Source organism: Aquarana catesbeiana, linkage group LG04 (assembly GCF_042186555.1).
Source record: "Aquarana catesbeiana isolate 2022-GZ linkage group LG04, ASM4218655v1, whole genome shotgun sequence".
NCBI lineage: Eukaryota > Metazoa > Chordata > Amphibia > Anura > Ranidae > Aquarana > Aquarana catesbeiana.
The window spans coordinates 457062643-457083932 of record NC_133327.1 but is presented as its reverse complement, the minus strand read 5'-3'; the positions used below and the strand labels follow the sequence as shown (position 1 = coordinate 457083932).

At 42.8% G+C, this 21290-nt stretch overlaps 1 protein-coding gene across 2 annotated transcripts in view; it reads left to right on the top strand.

Annotated features, from left to right (window-relative positions):
* Positions 1-1953: 1953 nt before the first annotated feature.
* The window catches only part of LYST (lysosomal trafficking regulator), a 556505-nt gene continuing 537168 nt past the window's right edge, over positions 1954-21290 (top strand). The window contains exons 1-2 of one of the 2 annotated variants that reach the window (XM_073627507.1): positions 1954-2131; positions 5465-5622. The gene's annotated coding sequence lies outside the window, so the exon portion shown is untranslated. The remainder of the gene's footprint in view (positions 2132-5464; positions 5623-21290) is intronic. The other variant, XM_073627506.1, reaches the window with a different exon arrangement.

Below are 21290 nucleotides of genomic sequence, written 5' to 3'. Positions count from 1 at the left end.
TAGGGGTTGTGTATATATGGCATTACATGTCCCTTTATGGTTTACACTCATCCTTTTTGTATATTGTTTGCTATATACTTTGTTTGATTCTCTTTCCACTCCCATTGGTGCAGCCGTGTGGGATGCCCCTGGGGTTGCCGGATCTGACCGCTGCCTCCCCTGTGCAGTGTCCGGGAGCTGCGAGGCACGGCGGGATCCCTCCCCCTTTTCCCCCTCCTCGTCCGCCTCGGTGGGCGTGGGGAGTCGGGGCGGGTTTCCCTCCGTGCGTCGACGTCACGCCTCACGTCACGCACGTGACGGCCCCTTGGCCGTCCCGGCGTTGCTTCTCCATCCTATGCAGACACGTGGACGGCAGCTCCCCCAGCAGCTGTGGGCGGCGATTTGCCACTGCGCTGGAGGGAGCCTCCATTCGCCCCAGTGTCTGCAATATGTGTGACGTTGGGGGGAGTTTCTGTCTCTTGGGGGGGGCTGGCCGGCCACACATATAAGGCACTGACCTCCTTACAGCCCAATTCTGGGCAGCACTTCCTTCACTGGGCTAACCACGGTTGGTCATCCTCCATCACCTACAGGTAAGGAGGACAACACATGGACATTCATGTATGTGTTGGGGATGGGGGCTCTAGCAATTGGGGCCTTACCATTCACACAGCACTTTCATCACTACAGAAATGCCACCCGCAGCCTCAACAGTATGGACATACCTCTCATTGGGGATTCCTGTGTGTGTTTGGCCCTTCTCCCTCCCCCGTCTGAGCTCCTCCCTCAGCTCCCGCACCTGACATAGTTGGTGGCCCTGTGACCGTGCACCTCATGGAGTTCATACCCCATCGGCATGTGAGTATTCATTTGGGGTAGTGGCATCTCTGCCCCCCCCCCCATATGCATAGTTACTTTGTTTTCTTTTGTACCATGCATTTTGCACTCCATCCAGAACAGCCTCCCCTTTTTTCTTTTGTCTTTAGATATTGGTGCTTTATCGCCCCTGAAGAGTGTTTTGATACACGAAACGCGTCGGGCTTACGACATGCACCCAACAATCACCTTCCCTCTTACTGGGTCTACCAATCCCAAAGTTCCATTTATTTATTTACTTTGTGATGTTATGCAATTTATGGACATTTCATCTTTCATACCATTCGCTCTGCACCTAATTTTAGGGGCTTGTTATGAATGTTCACAATGTACCAAACAGGGTGTATCTGTATATGATGTGACAGTCAACCCATATTGGGGTCATCATTATGTCATTATTTTACTATGTATCAATAAAATGGCTTGTTTTTGATGGTGACTGACCCATTGGCCTCATTTGCCCACCTCACTCAAAGTCCCAACCTTCCTGTTTTCTGTATGCATAGGGATGGAGACTCGCGTCTCATTCAAAGTCCCAACCTCGCCTCTCAACACACTGCTAAACCAAATCCAATTTCTAAATCGCTGCATTTGTAAACTTCAAAAGCCAGTATAAAGGAATAATTGTGGTAAAAAAAAGCACTTGTGGGGTTTAACTCATCGTTTTTTTTTGTAAAATTCTCCTTTAAGGGGGCGTGGCACTGTTCTATGTCTACATACTTTGCTAATAGATATCTCATCTGACGTCTCATAAAGTTGGGAGGTATGGACACATACCAGAAATATGAAATGTAAGGCAAAACAACGTTCCCAGCCCTGGAACCTGCACTTTTCAGCACAATGTTGTTATCCTCAAATGATCACTGTGCTTTCAGGTCACCATATTAGGTGTCATCTCCCTAACGCAAATGCATGACATCGGCCATACATGCAACTGTATGCCATTAATTGGGTGAATAATAACTGGTGCCTCGAAATGACATTTTACAAAAATATAATTAGATTAAAAACGGCGACAGCCTTCCATTACATAACAACTATCGCGCGTGCGCAGAAGACACTCGTCCTGTTCCGCCTGCATCATGCATGACGCAGAATTCCCCAGAGCTGTTCTCGTGATGGCGCCGTACTGCGCATGACTCGGCTGATCTCGCGGTATGAGCGGAATGACAGACTAGGCTGTGCGATCAGCTGGACGCCGGGGAGTTGTGTGTGCTCCGGTCTGCTGAGTCCTGGAGACCTGCTCCGTCCCTCAGTCCTTACTGGGAGCAGACAGGTAAGAGCGGCATGGTGTGCGGCATAGCTGTGTGCTGTCATCGTTCTGTATATTTATAAAGAATGCCTTTCCGAACTGGACGCCTCATTATTATTTACATCGTGCAAAACAAAGTAAAGATCCTCTGATAGATCTAATGGATCGGGCTGTGGTGGGAAGTGTGGGCATCTGTGTGGGCATCGGACAGCTGACAGCCTGCTGCCACACCTCCTATTCTATACATTCTTCACCCGATTCATCTCATATGGCTTACACATCCAAGTGACATTATTATTAATGACAATATATTTTAAACATACTATTTTTAATATAACATTATTATTATTTATATTATTTATTTATTTTACCTGCTGGTGGTCAGTGGATCCCTGCATACTGGTTGGCTATTGATCTCCATCATCCTTGCTTTAGTCTTTTCTCTCCTGTAGTGATCAGTGCCATTGATTGGTACTTGGAGGGTAACTTCTTCAGCTGTGGATGCCTTTTTCAGCTCTGGCAGGAATAATGGTGACCACACAATCAAAAAGTCATGACTTCTTTTCCCATCAATTAAGTTGTGTACTGATTTCATTCCATTATTTTTCTTTTGAGTCCAGCCCTTGGTTATCTTATACTGAGATCTTAGTGGGGACTGTCTGGCATGGGAGTATATTTGGTTACTTTTGCCCTGTACAGTAAAACCTTGGATTGCGAGCATAACTCCGGAAACATGCTTGTAATCCAAAGCGCTTGTGTATCAAAGCGGATTTCCCCATAAGAAGTCATGCAAACTCAAATGATTTGTTACACAACCTTTTATTCATAAGTCTTTCAGTTTTATAGTCCATATAAAAAGATCATAGCAACGTGATAGATTGTGTAATCTTAAAATGTCCATTTACAAATCGCCTCCACAAGAGGATTGGAGGCACAGTCCAGCAGGAGCTACAGAGCCTGCTTGACAGGCGCTATTTTTAGCCTTTTAGCACCTGAAAAATGCCTCAGTGTGAAAGGGGTCTAAATGTAACCATATTTCTACACTTAGAGGCGCCTCTCCTCTCTTTTATACTCAGTTGTGACTTGACACTACTTGTATATCTAGACATCGCTTGTATATCAAGTCAAAATTTATTAAAAAACTTTGCTTGTCTTGCAAAACGCTCTCAAACGGTTTTGCTGGTTATGATACGTGGCATATCACCTGTGTTACATCCCAGTGGCCAGGCCGCCCACACTTGGTTTCTTAAATTTTATATATTTTTCTTCTTAGTCCAGCAGTAGGAGGTGTGCGAGCAGCTGCTGTGGTGACTTGACAGCGTTTGTCTTCTTAATTTTTAGAGTGGTGGTCAGTGTGGGTTTTTCTTGTGTGATAATGATATCATTTTCCAATAAAGCCCTGTATAGTATGTGCTGCCTGGTCCGATTAGTAACATCCTTTTGGGTTTCTTTCAGCCCCGGTATATAGATCAGATTTGAAAAAACAGGACATACAACTATCTTTTTTTTTTGTATGAGATACTGTTCATGAGTATACCCTGTAATCATGATTTAATTGAACAGATTATGAAACTACATGGTGGAAAACAGATGCGATTGATAACTTACAATCATAACTTAAAATAGTGGTGTTGCGTTTTTTTTTTTTTTTTTTTTTTTTTTTTTTTTTTTTTTAGCCCTGGTTAACACTGTCACATCGCATGTGATTCACACAGGAATTGCACTGCATCACTGTAACTCAGGAAGGCAGAGTGTTCTTCAATTTCCTTTAGGTTTGACCTCATATTATATGGTTTTGGTAAATCTAAATTTGTATGCAATCAGGCAGGCCCTTGCACTACATAGTTAAAGGTAACTTATAAAGGAAATTGAATAACAAAACCGTATATTATATGACCAGCTTTAGATCTACCAAAAACACAAGAGCCTGATTGAATACAAACTGATTGGTAGGTGCTCATATTGCATAGTTGTGGAAAATCTAAAGTTTATTGATTGTAACAGGATTGTGTGGTCAGATTGTAATGTGCGTTGTAACCCTAAGGCCCCATTCACACCTGGGCGTTTGTGATCGTGAGAAGAATCACTGCGATTCTGCCTATGATCCCAAAACGCTCTGCGAAACTGACAAATCGCACAATGCTGGTTCAGGTGCCATTCATTTTCAATGGCACCTAAACACGGGTGCTGTTCTGCAGCGATTGTTTGCTCGATAAATCGCAGCAAATAGCATATCGAGAAGCTTGCCCTGCTAAAAGAAGCTCCTTTTTGAATGACAAGCTTCACGCGATGCGGTTTGCCACGCTTGCAGGGTGATATATTTATTTTTTTGCACCAGAACTGCATACGTGTTCAGGTGTCATTGAAAATGAATGGCACCTGAACAAGCGTGGTGCGATGTCCGTTTTGCAGAGCGTTTTGGGATCTCAGGCAGAGTTGGGGTGATTCTTCCTGTGATCGCAAACGTTCAGGTGTGAATAGGGCCTAATTATGAAGGGTGCACTTAGCTGATACTATGTGAGAAACGGCGTGGGTGCTCTGTTAACAAAAGTGTTTTTTTTTTTTTTTTTTTTTTGTTTCAATCGCAATGGGGGACACTATCTGCACGGAGTTTGGATGTTCTCCCTGTGCTTGCGTGGGTTTACTTTGGGGACTCTGGTTTCTTCCCACACTTAATAGACATGCTGGTAGTTAAATTGACCCTACTATGTGTATGTATGTGAGTTTGGCAATGAAGGCAGGCAGTAGAATGATGCATTTTATTTTCATTCAACCAACAGGTTGAACATAACAAAAAAAAAAAGAAAAAAAAAAAAGATTCCCTTATCAGCACACCCGGTGTTGATGGGGAATACTTCCCAAGGAGTTATTGCTTCCATTAAGGGGTTGACTTCTGTTCTGTACAACTAGCCTGCCCATAGATCAAAAATTGGCCAGTCCCTGCTGAACTGGCCGAATTTCATTCCTTTTCTGGCCAAGTTTAGATTGTAAGCTCCTTGAGGGCAGAGAGTGATGTTAACATATTTTGTAAATTGTAAGCGCTATATAAATTCATGCAATAAATGATTAATTATAGAGACTGGATGAACAGCAATTAGGACCATATCATACCAGATATATACATTTATTTATTTTTTTGGCCAAGCCCATTCATTTGACTGAATGGGCTGAAATTGCACTAGATCGCCCCAAAAGTAGTGCATGCATTACATTTAAATATGCACTGCAACCGGATCGCATGGTGCTGTGGTTGCATGCAATCCAGTGCAGGCAAATGCACTGTGTTTTGTAGTGTCATAGCTTAAACGTTTGCATTCAGCATTTGAGATTTTGATAGGAATACATTGTCATCCACAGCAGGTCGCACTCCCAGCAGGTTTCCCACACCGTGTTCTGATGGGAGCGAGCTCTTATAGGGTGGGAAAACTTGGAAAGAGAAGTACTTGAAAAGCCATTCTGCCTGAGAGTGGGTCTGACAAAGTTTAAAGGATAAGTTCACCTTTACAATTTTGCAGGTAAGAAATATGCAATTTATTATATTTTTGGAGCCCAAAAAGCATTGCATTTGTGATCAGCAGATTCTAGGTGTAATGCCAGGTTCCTGCAGTACTTCTGATACGGGCGGACAGTTGCTTAATGGACAACCTAGAGTGCTCATCCATGCCCTGGTAGTTCATTGAGAACTACAAGCCAACAGCCGCAAAGGCTGACAGTAGTTGCAGTTCATTGTTTTACAAGACTCTGGGAATAAATGACGCCACCGTGTGGGAGGAGCTCTGCTCGGCCGTGGTTTTTTTTTGACTTGTGACAGCGGTTGAGGGGAGAAGATCCCCAGCCCGCTGTCACAGAGTGGGAGGATAGAGGAAAGAGCAGGCAGATATTGAACATGATACATGTTACACTCTAAATATAGCTGTCTGAAGTTATGGCATTAAGGAAAAAACAAATAAGAGTAGTAGAAAATGGGATAAAAGTAATGCTGAAAGGCCTCATTCACATTTACAGCCTGGAGGTGGGGTCGGTAAAAATAAGCGTTAGGCCATGATTTTACCCCCTTTAGACCACCCACCTTAGACTACGTTGGTAGCCAGATGGGATGCTGTGCAGCATCAAACGTTATACCCCATGGTATGCAAGACTGGCAGTATTGCCACCAGATGCAGCCCATTCTTGTGAATGGGGCTTCACCACAAGCTCCCTGCAACCATTTGTAATGCCAACAGTTGTGGCACCATGCTGTGGGGTTTTCAAGGTTAAAACAGGTGGTGTGGAGGCAAAATATGAAGCACAAACGCAGGTTAAAATAAAGCACCTGGGCAAGCAGCAGTATAGAAACAGCTATGCAAGTCAGAACAAGGCAGCCATATAGATTGTACTTAGAGATTAGAAAATCAGCACGGTAGGAATAGAAAGTGTAGCAATAAAGAGAAAGCAGTATAGAGTAGATATGGATGTAGATCTAGGACAATGGTTACTGGGGGCCAGGGTCTGCTTTGTAAGAGGAGAGAGGAAAGATCCTACGAGAGTCATCTGTCTTCACATGATATTTATCATACGGCAGTCATGGACGTAGGCTGAGGTGTCCCACCACATTTCTCACCATTGACTGCGGCGCATAGAACTTTCCTGACCACTGATGTAGAAGTTTTCTGTTTTCTGGTTTACTGAAGTGGAGTAATCACTTTCATCAGAGCAATTATGTTTGCTGTTTTAGGGAAGTTGTCAAGTTAGATGGCCTAGCATGAAATGTTTTTGTATGTGTTTAGAAGAAAGATCAAAATAAACACATCCAAAAAGTTTAACTTTATATAATTTTGGAAATATTTAGCTTTTTAAGATTTTCTTAAAGTGATACCAAACGGAGAAATGTTAATTGCCATAATTCGTTCACATAAATCGCATACTGTATATAATGGAACTGTATATTTTATTTATATTTTAAAAATCCTCTCAGTTCCTTATCCCTACAGCGCTGTTGTGTGGTGTGATCTTTTGCATCTGTAGGGAAAGATCCTTGGAAGGGGGTTCTTTTTCTACAGTATGAGTCTGTCTGTACAGCCCTGATTAGTCATGTGACTGGCACAGCACCAAAAAAAAAACGAACAGCAATTAAAATTAAATTATAAATATCAACTGTTTTACTGCTCTCTATACACTTTTATTGATCATCAAATGTGTTTTTTTTTTTTCTGTGCATTAATATGCAGGGCAGCGGTTGCCAACCAGTGGTCCGCAGAACACTGATGGTCCGTGCAAATCAACATTGTGGCAGATGTATACCACCCAATGTTTCCAGTGTTCTCAATGCATGCTGACAGTCAATACTAGGGGGGCGGGGGCAGAGAGCCAGAGCCGGAGCATTGTGTGTATAAGGAATGTACGATTAATGTTGGCCCGCAGGATTGAAAATTGTGAGTTTAGTGATCCGTGAGGTCTGAAAGGTTGACGGCCACTGGGGTAGAGTCAGATGAATGACACATGCTTTCACTTTGTTCAGATAACATTGCATCCAAGGTGTTTTTTTTTTTTTTTTTTTACTTTACAGATATTCACAATTACATTTGATATATTTAAAGGGTAAGTTCACTTTAAAAAAAATAAAAATAAATGCACATTTTTTTTTTTTTTTTTTGCAGTTAAAAAAAGTGCATTTATCTTTTGTTGTAGGAGCCTGCAAAGCATTGCAACAATGATAAGCAGATTACTGATGCCATGCAGTTCTCTAGCAGACCTGTCAGTGTATCTGGAAGACTCAATGAACCTGTGGTAGTTCATTGAAAACTACAAGTCGACAGCCGCAAAGGCTGCCGTACCTTGTAGTTTTCCATTCACAGATGACTCTGAATGAGTGACATGGCTGGTTGGGCGGAGCCCTGCACCACGTGATCAGCCATGTCCAATCATGACTGGTCACGATGTAAACAGGAAGAGCCGTTGATCGGCTTTTCCTCACTCACGTCTGACAGACGCGAGTGGAGGAGAGCCAGTCGGCTGCGCTCCTGACAGGGGGCGTCTGCTGATTGTTTGTTTATCAGCGCAGCCCCCCCTCGGATGCCCACCCAGGACTACCAGGATGCTGCCAGGACCACCAGGGATTGGCACCACCCTGGACCACCAGGTATGCCACCCTAGACCACCAGGGAAATGCCAATCAGTGCCCATTCCCAATGCCTGCCAGTGCCATCAGTGATGCCTATCGATGCCATCTATCAGTGCCGCATATCAGTGCGCAGCAGTGCCACCCATAAGTACTCATCAGTGCTGCCTTATCAGTGCCCATCAGTGAAGGAGAAAACTTATTTACAAAATTGTATAACAAACAAAAGAAAAACTTTTTTTTTTTTTTAATTTTAGGTCTCTTTTTTTTTTTTTTTATTTAGCAAGAAATAAAAAACGCAGAAGTGATCAAATACCACCAAAATAAAGCTCTATTTGTGGAAACAAAGTGATAAAAATTGTGTTTGGGTACAGTGTAGCATGACCGCACAATTGTCATTTAAACAGCGATAACGCTGAAAGCTGAAAATTGGCTTGGGCAGGAAGGGGGTGTAAGTGCCCTGTATTGAGGTGGGTAATTTATTTTTGCCATTTAGAATGGGAGTATTCATCAGAACAGCTTTCAGCCTCTCATAGACTTTGACAGTCTACAGGCAATCTGGTTGGACACCTAGCATGCAAGGGGCCTTATTTGTTTGTGCCAAGGTGACCCAAATGAATTATTTTTCTGCCAGAATGGTCTGGTTGCTGGACAAAGTGAAGCGGTAGGGAGGTGACCTCACGTTCTCCACCTTGTCCAATCAGAGAATGCTTTGCATCCATTAAAGTGCAAAGCATTTTTTTGAATGGTGCCCATGCTGAGTGGCCAACCGCCCGTGTTCACTATGTAGCAGTGCATCTGCTCCGAATGGGACCCAGAAGCTAGTGGAGATCACTGGCATAGTGATGCCTACTACAGGGATGTCCAAATTCTAGGCGGACCCTACAGTTGCTTAGTTACATTGGACCAAGCTGGATTCATCTTGGCCTCATGCACATTGGATGTTTTTACACCTGCTGTTTTTGGCCTCAGGCGTTTGTTTCTGCAGTCAGTAAACCAACTCCCCAGCATGTTATCCCATGTGCTGGCTGGAACAAAAAAAAAAAAAAAAACAGAACTAGTGGGTTTGAGAGGAGTTTTTCAGCTGCAAAAATGCTCTAATTCTGAAAAAAGCTGAAAATGCAGCTATTGAGTGTTTTTGAGCCATAAGCTTTTGTGGGAGGTATAGTCTTGTTATAAAACGCTGAAAAACATTACTGCAACAATGCTGCACAACTCATTCTACAGCTAACGCTACTGGCGTTTTTATAACATCCAGTGTGCATGAGGCCTTAAAGTTCTGTACAGATGCATTTCCTGAAAGACCGTGCCATAGAAAAGTGTGATTAGGTTGTGTGCAACTGTGGCTTCCATAAATATTTTAGATTCTTGACCCTTTGGTCCCAAGACATGCAATCTTAACAGCTGCTTTTATAAAATTGGTACTTTTTCTTTTAGGAAACAAAATTCCTAATGCAAAATAAACTTTGTATCGCGTGTTGTATTTAGACTTTAAAGGACATGTCCTCCTTTGGCACACGTTTTCCAGAAATGCGTCCATGTGGGCAGGGGGCCCCAGTAGATTAAAACAAATGGATCAGCTTTTAATAATATTGATTACTGCAGACTAATTTCTGTTCCCCTGAAGCCTGACTGAGTTACTGCCAAAGGTGAGCTTAGCCTTTAGAAGCTTGTGCATATAGACCTTTATATACAGGTGTATGGGTGTACAACACCCAAGTGCTCCAGCTGGGGCATAATTCTACCCATAGAAATGTATATGTGTAAACACTAGTACTTGCATTTTACCCACTTGCCAACTGCCTAACTGGGAAAATATGTCATAAGTTTGATGTTTAATACCGGGGCTTATGGCTGCAGCTGGATGCCATAACCCCGGTATTAAATTTCCCCTCAGGCACCGGTCTTCCTGATAAAAAAGATCTGAGCAGGTGATTAGCTCCTCGATCACTTTTACAACCGCTTTGCGGTGGTTCCCAGGCTTGCCTAGATAAATGGTCAGCCCAGGGACCAATCAGGAAAGATGGCCTCCTCTTATCTCTATGGTCAAGGAGGACCGGAGCGACGACATGAAGTCCCTTCCGGTTCCAGCCCAATGTAAACAAGGTCTTTTTAAGATCTAATGCTTTCCATTGTAGAGTAGAGCTGCACGATTAATCGCTAAGAATCGAAATTGCAATCTTTTCCTCTTCCTGATCTTCAAAACAGCATGTCATCATTCTTTCTAACAAGTGCAGAGAGTTCTCACAGCTGGGAAAAAATAAATCAAAATCCAGGCAGCCTGCCAAGTTTTATCACAACACTGTGAATAAGTAGTAACAAAGTATCTTTTCCTTCTTTTATCTAAGGAAAGAACTCTGAGTGTAAATGAGGGAAGTTTAACCATTTAAGATCAAACCTTTTCTGACATTTGTTGCTTGCAAATAAAAATCATTATTTTCTGCTAGAAAATTATTTGGAACACCCAAACATGATAGATAGAGATATTTTTTATATACATACATACATACAGATATATCTCTATCAATATTTTATGTCACACCGTATTTGTGCAGCGTTTTTTCAAACACAGTTTAAAAAAAAAAAAAATACACTTTAATGTATTAAAAAAAAACTAAACAGTAAATTTAGCCCAATTTATTTGTATAATGTGAAAGAAGATGTTGCACCACGAGAATTGTGATCTTTATTCTAAGCAAAAAAATTGTAATTCTCATTTTAGCCAGAATCGTGCAGCTCTATTGTAGAGTAGAGGTGTGGGGGTCTTATTGACCTCAGATCTTTCCATAAAGAGGACCTGTTACTGCTTATTTATATCACAAGGGATGTTTACATTCCTTGTGATAGGAATTAAAGTGATCAAATTTTTTTTTTTTTTATAAAGGGACAATTAAGTACCCCCGCCCCCCTGTGCTCGCAGTGGTAAACAAATACATAGGTCACTTCCACGTATGTAAACTGTGTTTACACCACATGTGAGGTCTTGCTGCGAACTTCAGGGCGAGAGCAATAATTCTAGCACTAGAGCTAATCTAACGCGAAACTGGTAACCTGTAGAAATTTTTAAAGAAACGCTTATGGAGATAAAGTAAATTTTAAAGTACCATAGTTTGTTACATTCCACGAGCGTGCACAGTGTTAAAGCTTGACATGTTGGGCACCTATTTACTCTGCATCACATCATCTTTCATATACTTCACCAGTGGCTGGCTAAGATTTGATCCATCTATGAGCAGGCTGGTTGTGCTGAAGTGGATCCATCGATAGACTTCAGCACAACCAGCCTGTCCGGCTTTTTCCATGCGATCACTACTGGCAGCTATAATCACGAGCAGTGACCAATGTGTTCTGCCAGCAGGGAAGTCTCCCTGCCGGCACAATACAAGAGCGCTGTGGGAGGGTTTCACTTATCAACACTGATTATGTCGACGGGGAAGTAAAGTGATTTTCTTCCCTTCCACCTAAGGTGGAAGGAAAAAAAATTGCAAAATCTCTGGGCTGCTTTAGACCCCTTTCACATTGAGGCAGTTTTCAGGCATTTTAGCGCTAAAAATAGCTGCTGAAATCTGCCTCTCATGCCTCCTCCAGTGTGAAAGCCCGAGTGCTTTCACACTGTGGCTGTGCGCTTGCGGGACAGGAAATGTCCTGCAAGCAGCATCTTTGGGGTGTTGTAGGAGCACTGTATACAGTGCTCCTACAAAGCCCTGCCCATTGAAATTAATGGGCAGCGCTTCCAAAGTGCTGCAACAAGAGCACTTTTAACCCCTTGTTAACCCCTTCTTGGGTGGTAAAAGCACCGCTTAAACAACGGTAAAGTGCTGCTAAAACTAGCAGCGCTTTACTGCTAACGGACCCGCCGCCCCAGTGTGAAAGGGGTCTTAGTCTAGCATTTACAATATTTTTAAGCCTTTTAGTGCACAGTTGTGTGCATGGCCCACTGTGCATAATTTTGTGATGCCTTTTGTGTACATTGTTCCCATGCACTAACGAGCAGTGAAACCTTATAAGCACAAAGATGGCTATTTAGGCCTCATGCACACGAGACGCTGTTAAACGCACGTTCAGAGGCAGTTGGACACTTTTTTTTTCAAATGCCCCTGAACTCATTCAATGTTATCCTATGTGTCCATGTACACAGTCTAGTTTTTTGGCGTTTTTAGGCAGTTGTGTTTAACCTTGTTTTTCCAGAAGCACAAAAATGGGTTCAGACGCAAAAGTTTTTCACGTTTCAGACGTCAAACGCGGCTAAACTCCAGTACCGCGTTTAGCCATGTTTGCGTTTTATAAGTGTTTTTAAAGGAACCCTATTTTTTGGAATAGAAAACACAGAAATATGATGGTAAACTGCAGCAGAGAATGACATTTTACGACCCGACTTTGAGGCCCCTTGGTGCTAGGAAACCCAAATTTGGTGTGCAAACACAGTGGATCTAGCACTATAACATATCAAAAGTTAGGGTTCCTAGCACCAAGTGGCCCCGAGATATAGGGCCCCAAAGTCGGGTTGTAAAAAACACTTATAAACGCGGCTAAACGCGGTACCCGCGTTTAGCCGCGTTTGGCGTCTGAAACGTGGAAAACTTTTGCGTCTGCACCCATTTTTTTGCTTCTGGAAAAACGAGGTTATACGCAACTGCCTAAAAACGCCAAAAAACGAGACTGTGTACATGGACACATAGGATAATATTGAATGGGTTCAGGGGCAGTTGAAAAAAGTGTCCAACTGCCTCTGAACACGAGTTTAACAGCGTCTTGTGTGCATGAGGCCTTAGTTTCTACTTTGTTCTTTGGCTAAAAGACAGAAATTTTGAGTCATGCAGCGTACTTGTGATTAGCTTGGACTGAGGTTGAGAACATTTGGCTTCCTTTCTGATTCATAGCAATATTAAACAAAGTTGCTAAGAGATTTTGGCAAATTGTTCTAATTTACTTAACCACTTAAGGATTGGAATGATTTGCTCACTTCCTGACCAGGCCATTTTTTGCGATACAGCACTGAGCTGTTTTATATGATAATTACGCGGTCTTGCGATCTTGTACCCAAACATAATTGATGTCCTTTTTTTTCCCACAAATAGTTTTCTTTTGGTGGTATTTTGTAACCTGCGGTTTTTATTTTTTGAGCTATAAACCAAAAGCACGACAATTTTGAAAAAAAAAAACTATTTTTTTTTTTTTTTTACTTTTTGTTATAAAAAATGTAAATACAAATTTCTTCATCGGTTTAGGCCAATATGTATTCTTCTAGAAAAATATAGCGTCTACAAAATAGGGAATAGGTTTATGGCATTTTCATTATTTTTATTTATTTTCACTAGTAATGGTGGCGATCAGTGATTTTTAGCGGGATTGCGGTGGACAGATCGGACACCTAACTGACGTTTTTGACACTTTTTTTTTTTTTGGGAACCCCTGACATTACAGTAATCAGTGCTAAAAATATGCACTGTTATTGTACTAATGACACTGGCGGGGATGGGGGTTAACAGGGGCGATCAAGGGGTTAAATGTGTTCTGACTGTATGAGGGACGGTGTGACTGTGCAAACACACAGATCTGTCTTCCTGCTTAGCAAAAAGACAGGATCTGTGTGATCTTCCCTGTCAGAATGGATATTTGCCTTGTTTAAACAGGCAGATCCCCGTTCTGTCACTGTGAGGAACGATCGCGGGTGGCCGGCAGACTCTGACTGGCTTCCCCACAAAAAACGAGATCCCATGTTGACGTACACCCACGCGATTCGCGGGATTGTACCACAATCCAATAATGACAGCGGCTGGTCGGCAAGCAGTTAACCACTTTAAAACCTGCCACTGTATATAAATGTCCTGTACTTTGGGGGATATCTGAATGATGCCTGTAGCTACAGACATCATTCAGATATCATTATTTTCAATTGGCGATTCTGTGCACGATAAGAATGATCATAGCGGCAGTTCCACCTCTTGATCGTTCTTATAGGCGACGGGAGGGGATGCCCCCCCCTCCTGCCGCCATCCGGTGGTTCTCCGGGCTCTCCCGTGCCATCGGGAGCCCGGAGAATGAATCGGCCGGCGCCGGATGAGGACGATAGAGATTTCTGGTGACCAGATGGTCACCAGTCATCTCTATGACCGTCGGAGGCCCGGGCGCGATGTTATGACGTCACGCCCGGGTAGCCGGAAATAACCGAAGCCGCGATCGCGGCTGTCAGTATGAGATCCGTAAAAATTTCCCGATCTCATGCTTTCCAGCCTGGAGGAGAGATGTGGGGTCTTATTGACCCCGCATCTCTCCATAAAGAGGACCTGTCACACAGATTCCTATTACAAGGGATGTTTACATTCCTTGTAATAGGAATAAAAGTAATAAAAAAAAAAGTGTAAAAAAAAAAAAAAAAAATTAAGTAAAATAAAAAAATTTTTTAAAACTCCCCTGTCCCCGGTAGCTCGCGCTCAGAAGCGAACGCACACGTAAGTCCCACCCACATATGTAAACGCCACTCAAACCACACATGTGAGGTAACGCCGCGTGCGTTAGAGCATGTGCAACAATTCTAGCACTAGACCTCCTCTGTAACGCTAAACTGGTAACATGTAAAAAATTTTAAAGCGTCGCCTATGGAGATTTTTAAGTTATGAAGTTTGGCGCCATTCCATGATTGTGCGCAATTTTAAAGTGTGACATGTTGGGTATCTATTTACTTGGCGTAACATCATCTTTCACATTACACAAAAAAATTGGGCTAACTTTACTGTTTTGTTATTTTTTTTTTTTATTCACAAAACCGTTTTTTTTCCAAAAAAAAGGCGTTTGAAAAATTATTACGCAAATACTGTGTGAGATAAAAAGTTGCAATGAGCACCATTTTATTCCCTAGGGTGTCTGCTAAAAAAAATCATATATAATGTTTGGGGGTTCTGAGTTATTTTCTAGCAAAAAAATGATGATTTTTACATGTAGGAGAGAAGTGCCAGAATAGGCCCGGCATTGAGGTGGTTAAAGTATATCTTATTTACAGTGGACATACAAAGAATCCCCCCCCCTTAAAATCACTTTTTGTTGCTTTGCAGCCTGAAAAGAAGACCAACACGGTTTTTGTTTTATCAAGCTGTATTTACCCAGTGCAACTTATAACATCTAAGTGAAAGATCTAACGCCAACATGTCAGAAAAACAATTTAAAAAAAAATCCCAAACTGAATCGCTGAGTTGGAAAAAGGATCTCCCTTTGTATCAGTATTTTGTTGAACCACCTTTTGTTCGAGTCGTTCCACAAATTTTCAATGGGGTTTAAGTCTGGTCTCTGACTAGGCCATGCAGGGACATTCACCTTTTTCTCCTTCAAACACTGTATGCCCTCTGCCAGAAAGTTGTCAATGGGAAGAAGGTTTACCTTTCAACATGACTGTCACAGACCTAGCCGGGACAGAGGCTGTTGGAGAGGACTGTATGCAAGCCTGTTGCCTTTTGATTATGGGCCCTGGATTTTCAATGGATTCATTCTGCTGGGACACATCCTGTGAGGAGATGCTGGTGTCATCAACCTGTGTTTATGTTAATTGAATGAGCTAATGACATTGTCCTCTATACAATGTAGGAGACGGGACGACTGCTATTGTGTTAATTAACTGTATGAAGCTCGGTGACCACAAGTCTGGGTGAAAGGTCATGTCTCAGTCACCTAGGCTGTATAAAGGATTAGATAATTAGCTCATGTTAATTAAGTTACAGATGTATTGTTAGAGGAGGTTCCAACGGCATATAAAGTCTTGTAACTTTGATTCATAATAAAACAGTCCATGTTAGCAGTGAAGCAAGTGTCGCCTTGTTTTCTGCTCAGAGAGGTTGGAATATCTGTATACAGACTGGGAGGAAGTGGTATATGACGGAAGCACTCAAGCGGAGTGTGGGACGTTCCGTGACAATGACCCAAAGCACTCAGCAGAAATTACCACACAGTGGTTAAAGGAGAAAAAGTTGGATCTTCTTGCATGGCCTAGTCGGAGCACAGACTTTAACCCAATTGAAAATCTGTGGAATAACTTGAAGACTGCAGTCCACAAACAGTCACCATGACATGCATAAAAAAAACCTTTTAGAGCCACTTTAAGCAGGGTAAAATCAAAAACAGTAAATAAACCAATGTTATATCTTCCTGTTTGCTGGATTGCCAACCCCCTCCTGCCTCTCATGTCATGCTATTAAAGATGCAATCTATTTTTGTAGTGATGGGCCAGTAGTAAGGCATGAAGGGTGGTGGGCCACAGTCGGCAATGAGTAGTTTAGTTCCTGCTTTCAGTGGAAACGCAAACCAGTATTCTGAGATCATGAGGTGCTGGAGAAAGCGAAGACTTGATGTGAAGGCACATAGGTGTGTGTTCACTAAATCTAGAGAGTGCAAAATTAGGCTCACTTCTAACCTTAGCTTGTTCAATTAACCTCCCTGGCAGTTTTCCTGAGTGTGGCTCGGGGTTAAAATTCAGGACCATTAGCGGTAACCCCGAGCCACACTTGGGATTACATCGCAGGATCCTGGTGTGGCTTTACTTACCTTGTCGCCGGGATCCTGCGATGTCCCCTGCTGTGTTTGCGGGCTCCTTCCTCCTCCGAAGCCTCTCCGTGCCAGGCTCCGTTCTCTGCGAGCGGCGCGACGCACGGGGGTGGAGCCTGGCGGCAAATTCAAAAAAGTGTGAAATCATTACACATACAGTACTGTAATCTTACGGATTACAGTACTGTATGAAATTATTTCACATCCCTTTTGTCCCCAGTGCTTTGTCCTATGCCCTGCATGCAGTTTTATGTTATATATATACTGTTCTTTCTGCCTGGAAACTGGAGATTGTCCATAGCAACCAAAAAGTGTCCCTTTACATCAAAAGTGGCTTTAGACCAGCTAGAAAACAGCGATAGTAAATTAGAACACTTGCAGAATTGAGCGATAGTGAATCGTGGGGAAATTTTATTTTATTATTAATTTTATTTATTTTTTTAATTATTTATTTTTATTTATTATATTATAATTTATGTTTTTGTGTTTCAAACTTTATCATACCCGGGATATCTACTAGACTCTTGTTTGGACAGATTTAAGTGTGTTATTGTTAAGAATTACAGACCTACAATATAAAACGCCAAATATCCATGCAAAATAATTGTACCGCTTTCAGCACCTAAAATCCGAAATAATCATACCGCCAGGGAGGTTAAGCTTTAACAATTAAACCCGGAAGCTGATTGGTTTCAGTGCAGAAGTGAGCCTGATTTTGCGCATTCCACCCGGAGTCTCTCCAGGGCTGAGCACACTCTCTTCTAGAGCTGCACGATTCTGGCTAAAATGAGAATTACGATTTTTTTTTTTATTTTTCAAACATTTTTATTAAACCTCCATGAAGGAAAAGGTCCCAGTGCAACCGACCATCAGAAAAAGCAGATTATATTACAGGCATTATTAACAATGTAACAGATTGTAATTACCATTATAATCCACATATTACAGTGCACTGGTGGCTTTAGTATGCAACATATACATTAGTGTGTTACAGCTTTTCCACACGTGTCCATGAGTCCACGGGCCTCTTCCTCTCATTTTCACTATTTCCATCAAAAACACAGTTAAAGGGAGTAAAAAGGAAAGGAATGAAAGTCTTTACAGATAAAGTGGGGGAAGGAAGGGGAAGAAAAGGGGGGGGGGGCAGACAGAGCGAGGGTTAGCATGAGGGAATAACCTGTTGTCCGGAACAAAGTAGACTTTTGTAATTAAGCTATGATCTATGAGCTAAGAGGGATGTTCCTTCATCTGAATAAATAAAAATGTTCCATATGGTCCAAGTTTCTAAATATTTCTCGTGTTTGTGTTGTGCGGACAGGACAAGGTCCTCCATTTTATTCAGCTCTTCCACCTTTCGCAGCCAGTCTGTGATGGTTGGTGGGCACTGTTGCTTCCAACGAAGTGGTATACATGCCTTGGCAGCATTCAGTAGATGTCGCGTCAGAGATTTTTTGTATCTTTTGAGCGGTATTGTTGACAGGTGTAAAAGGAAAAACACTGCATCCTCAGGTATCACGTAATCAGTAAATTTTTGAGTGATACGCCTGACCTCCTTCCAGAAATTCTGTAGCTTAGGACAGGACCAGAAGATGTGAAGCATTGAGCCTTCTCCTTCCCCACACCGCCAACAACGCTCTGAGGTGGCCGGAAAGCATTTATGCAACCTGGAGGGGGTGAGGTACCATCTTGAAAGAATTTTATAATTCGTCTCCTGTATTTTGGTACACAGGGACGATTTGGAGGCACAAATGATGATGTAAGTCTGAGAAACTTCGTTTGAGATCCCTTTCCCACCTAGTTAAGTAAGGTAGGTGTGGTTGTGTGGGAGGTGTGGTGAGTGCCATGTACATTTTGGAAAGAGTCCTTGCTAATGGGTCGGTTCCCGCGCAGTGCTCTTCAAAGGTCGTCAGTGGACGGGAGAAGTCTTGGGGGTTCGGGATCGAGTGTAGGAAGTGGTGTAATTGCACCGCTTTCCAAAAGGGGAGTTGGTATGTACCTGACACGTCAGTTAGCTCCAGTAGCGTAGGCCATCATCCTGCTGTCACAAATTTAGCAGCATGATCAAAGCGGAGAGAGTGGAGACCTGGTCTGAAATTTGGGTGTCTCAGGATCAGATATAAAGGAGAATTGCTCGAGGTGAGGGAGGATTGAATGGACACCTGGCTACTGAGTCTCAATGTGGTACCCAATAGAGGGTGTGATTTCAGTCCCGAGGGGAGGGAGTCATAACACCAAAGTGCGCCTTTTAGAGGTATATCAGTTTGAGCTTGCTCTATCCGCACCCAAAGTTTGGTCGTCATGTTACGTCTCCAGTCAAGGACACGGCCTAAATGTGTGGCTTGGGAATAATGTCTAACATCCAGGAGCGCTAGACCTCAATACTGTTTAGGAAGAGAAAGTAGGGCCCTTCGTATGCAGAGTTTTTTGTTGGCCTATATAAATCAGGTGAATAGTGCATGTACTTGTTTGAAAAAGGAGTGTGGAATGTGGATAGGAAGAGCTTGGAATAGGTATAGAAATTTTGGTAAGATACACATTTTTATAAGGTTACACCTGCCAAACCAGGAGCGTAGACCTCTGTTCCAGTTCTCTAAAAAGGGGCGGGCTTTAGTTCGTATGTGCGCCTGATGTCGAACGGCATATTTGTACCCAGGTATTTTAGTGCCACTGAAGTCCATTTGAAACGGAAGTTGGCTTGCATAGCCTGCATGGTATGGGGGTTGAGTGCAACTGCCATAGCAGCTGATTTGGTAAAGTTAATTTTTAAATTCGATAGGGCCCCGTATGTATTGAATTCTTTTAGGAGGTTCGGGAGAGAAATCGTGGGGTTAGTTAAGGAAAAGAGTAGGTCGTCTGTATATGCCGAAATTCTACATTGGGTATCGCCTACGGTTAATCCTTGGATATCTGGATTTTGTCTTATTTTACATAGAAATGGCTCCAAAGAGAGCGCGAAGAGAAGGGGTGACAAGGGACATCCTTGTCTCGTGGCCATTTGTGATAGGAAAGGGGGTCGAAAGCAGCCCATTTGCCTTTACTTGCACCGTGGGGTTTGAGTATATCTTACTGATCCATTTAAGCATCCTAAGCCTCCTAAGCCTATGTGACGGAGTACTGTGAACATAAAGTTCCAGTTCACTCTATCAAACACTTTTTCAGCGTCCGTGCCTAAAAATATGCACGGGGAACTTCTAGTGTTTGCTACGTGGAGGAGGTTCAATACTTTTATGGTATTATCCCGAGCCTCTTTGGTGGGTATAAACCCCACTTGGTCTAGATGTATTAGGGACTGAAGGTGTTGTGCCAATCGAGTTGCTAGAATTTTGGAGAACAGCTTTAGATCCATGTTCAGCAGGGATATGGGCCTGTAGCTCCCACATGAAGTTGGGTCTTTACCATCTTTGGGGATAAGTTAATATGGGCTTTTAGCGTGTCTCTGGGAAAAACTGCCTCCGCTCCAAGTGTATTAAAGAATGCTACCATATGTGGGCCTACGATGGGAAGAAAGGTTTTGTAATATTGGATGGTGTACCCATCCGGACCCGGGGCTTTCCCTGGTTTCATGGAGCCAATGGCGGTTTGAAGTTCTTTCAAAGTGATTGGTGAATCAAGCTCCTCTCTTATTTCCGTGGTAAGGGAAGGAATTTGAGAAGACGTCACATACTCGTCCATATCTGTTTGAGGGGGTGGTCTATGTGGTAGGTTGTATAGTTTAGAGTAGAAGTCTCTAAATACATTTGATATTGATTCTGGGAGAGTGACCTTCTGACCGTCCGAGTCCATAATATGTGGGATGTAAGCTGTCTGTTTTTGTTCCCTGACTGCCCTGGCTAGTGTTTTCCCACATTTGTCACCAGACTCGTAAGTGGTTTGTCGACAGCGTTGTAGCGCTGCTTTGGCCTTATAGTGCAGTATATTGGTGATTTGTTTGCGTAACGTCCCTAGTTCTATTTCCGAAGCCTGGGATGGTGCATGATTATGACGTGCTTCCATGTTAGATAGAACATTGAGAAGCTTGGTCAGTTGTTCATTTCTATCCCTTTTTATACGTGCTCCGTGTTTAATCAGAAGACCTCTAAGGACTGCTTTGTGGGCTTCCCACAAGAAGCCCGGGGCACATTCTTGGTTGTCGTTTTCCTGAAAGTATAGGGACTGTGTTCGTGTCGCATCTGCTAAGACAGCAGGATTCTGGAGAAGGCTCTCGTTCAAACGCCAGAACCTTGAACTGGACGTGGACCTCCCTGTGAGTGTGTATGTGAGAGTAATAGGAGCATGGTCGGACCATGTAATGTGACCTATGGAGGAGTCTAACACTGAATGCAGCTGGTTGTGAGGTATCAAAAAATGGTCTATTTTTTTGTACAGTTTGTGTGTTTGTGAGTAGAAGGTGTAGTCACGGTCTCCCGAGTGCTGTAGTCGCCAAACGTCCACCAGTTGTGCCTTATGTAGGGAGTTAGCTATGCGTTTTCTATGGGTCGGTGGCACTGAGGAGTGTCCAGAGGATGTATCTGATGATGGGATCAAAGTGACATTAAAGTCCCCGCCTAGAATCAA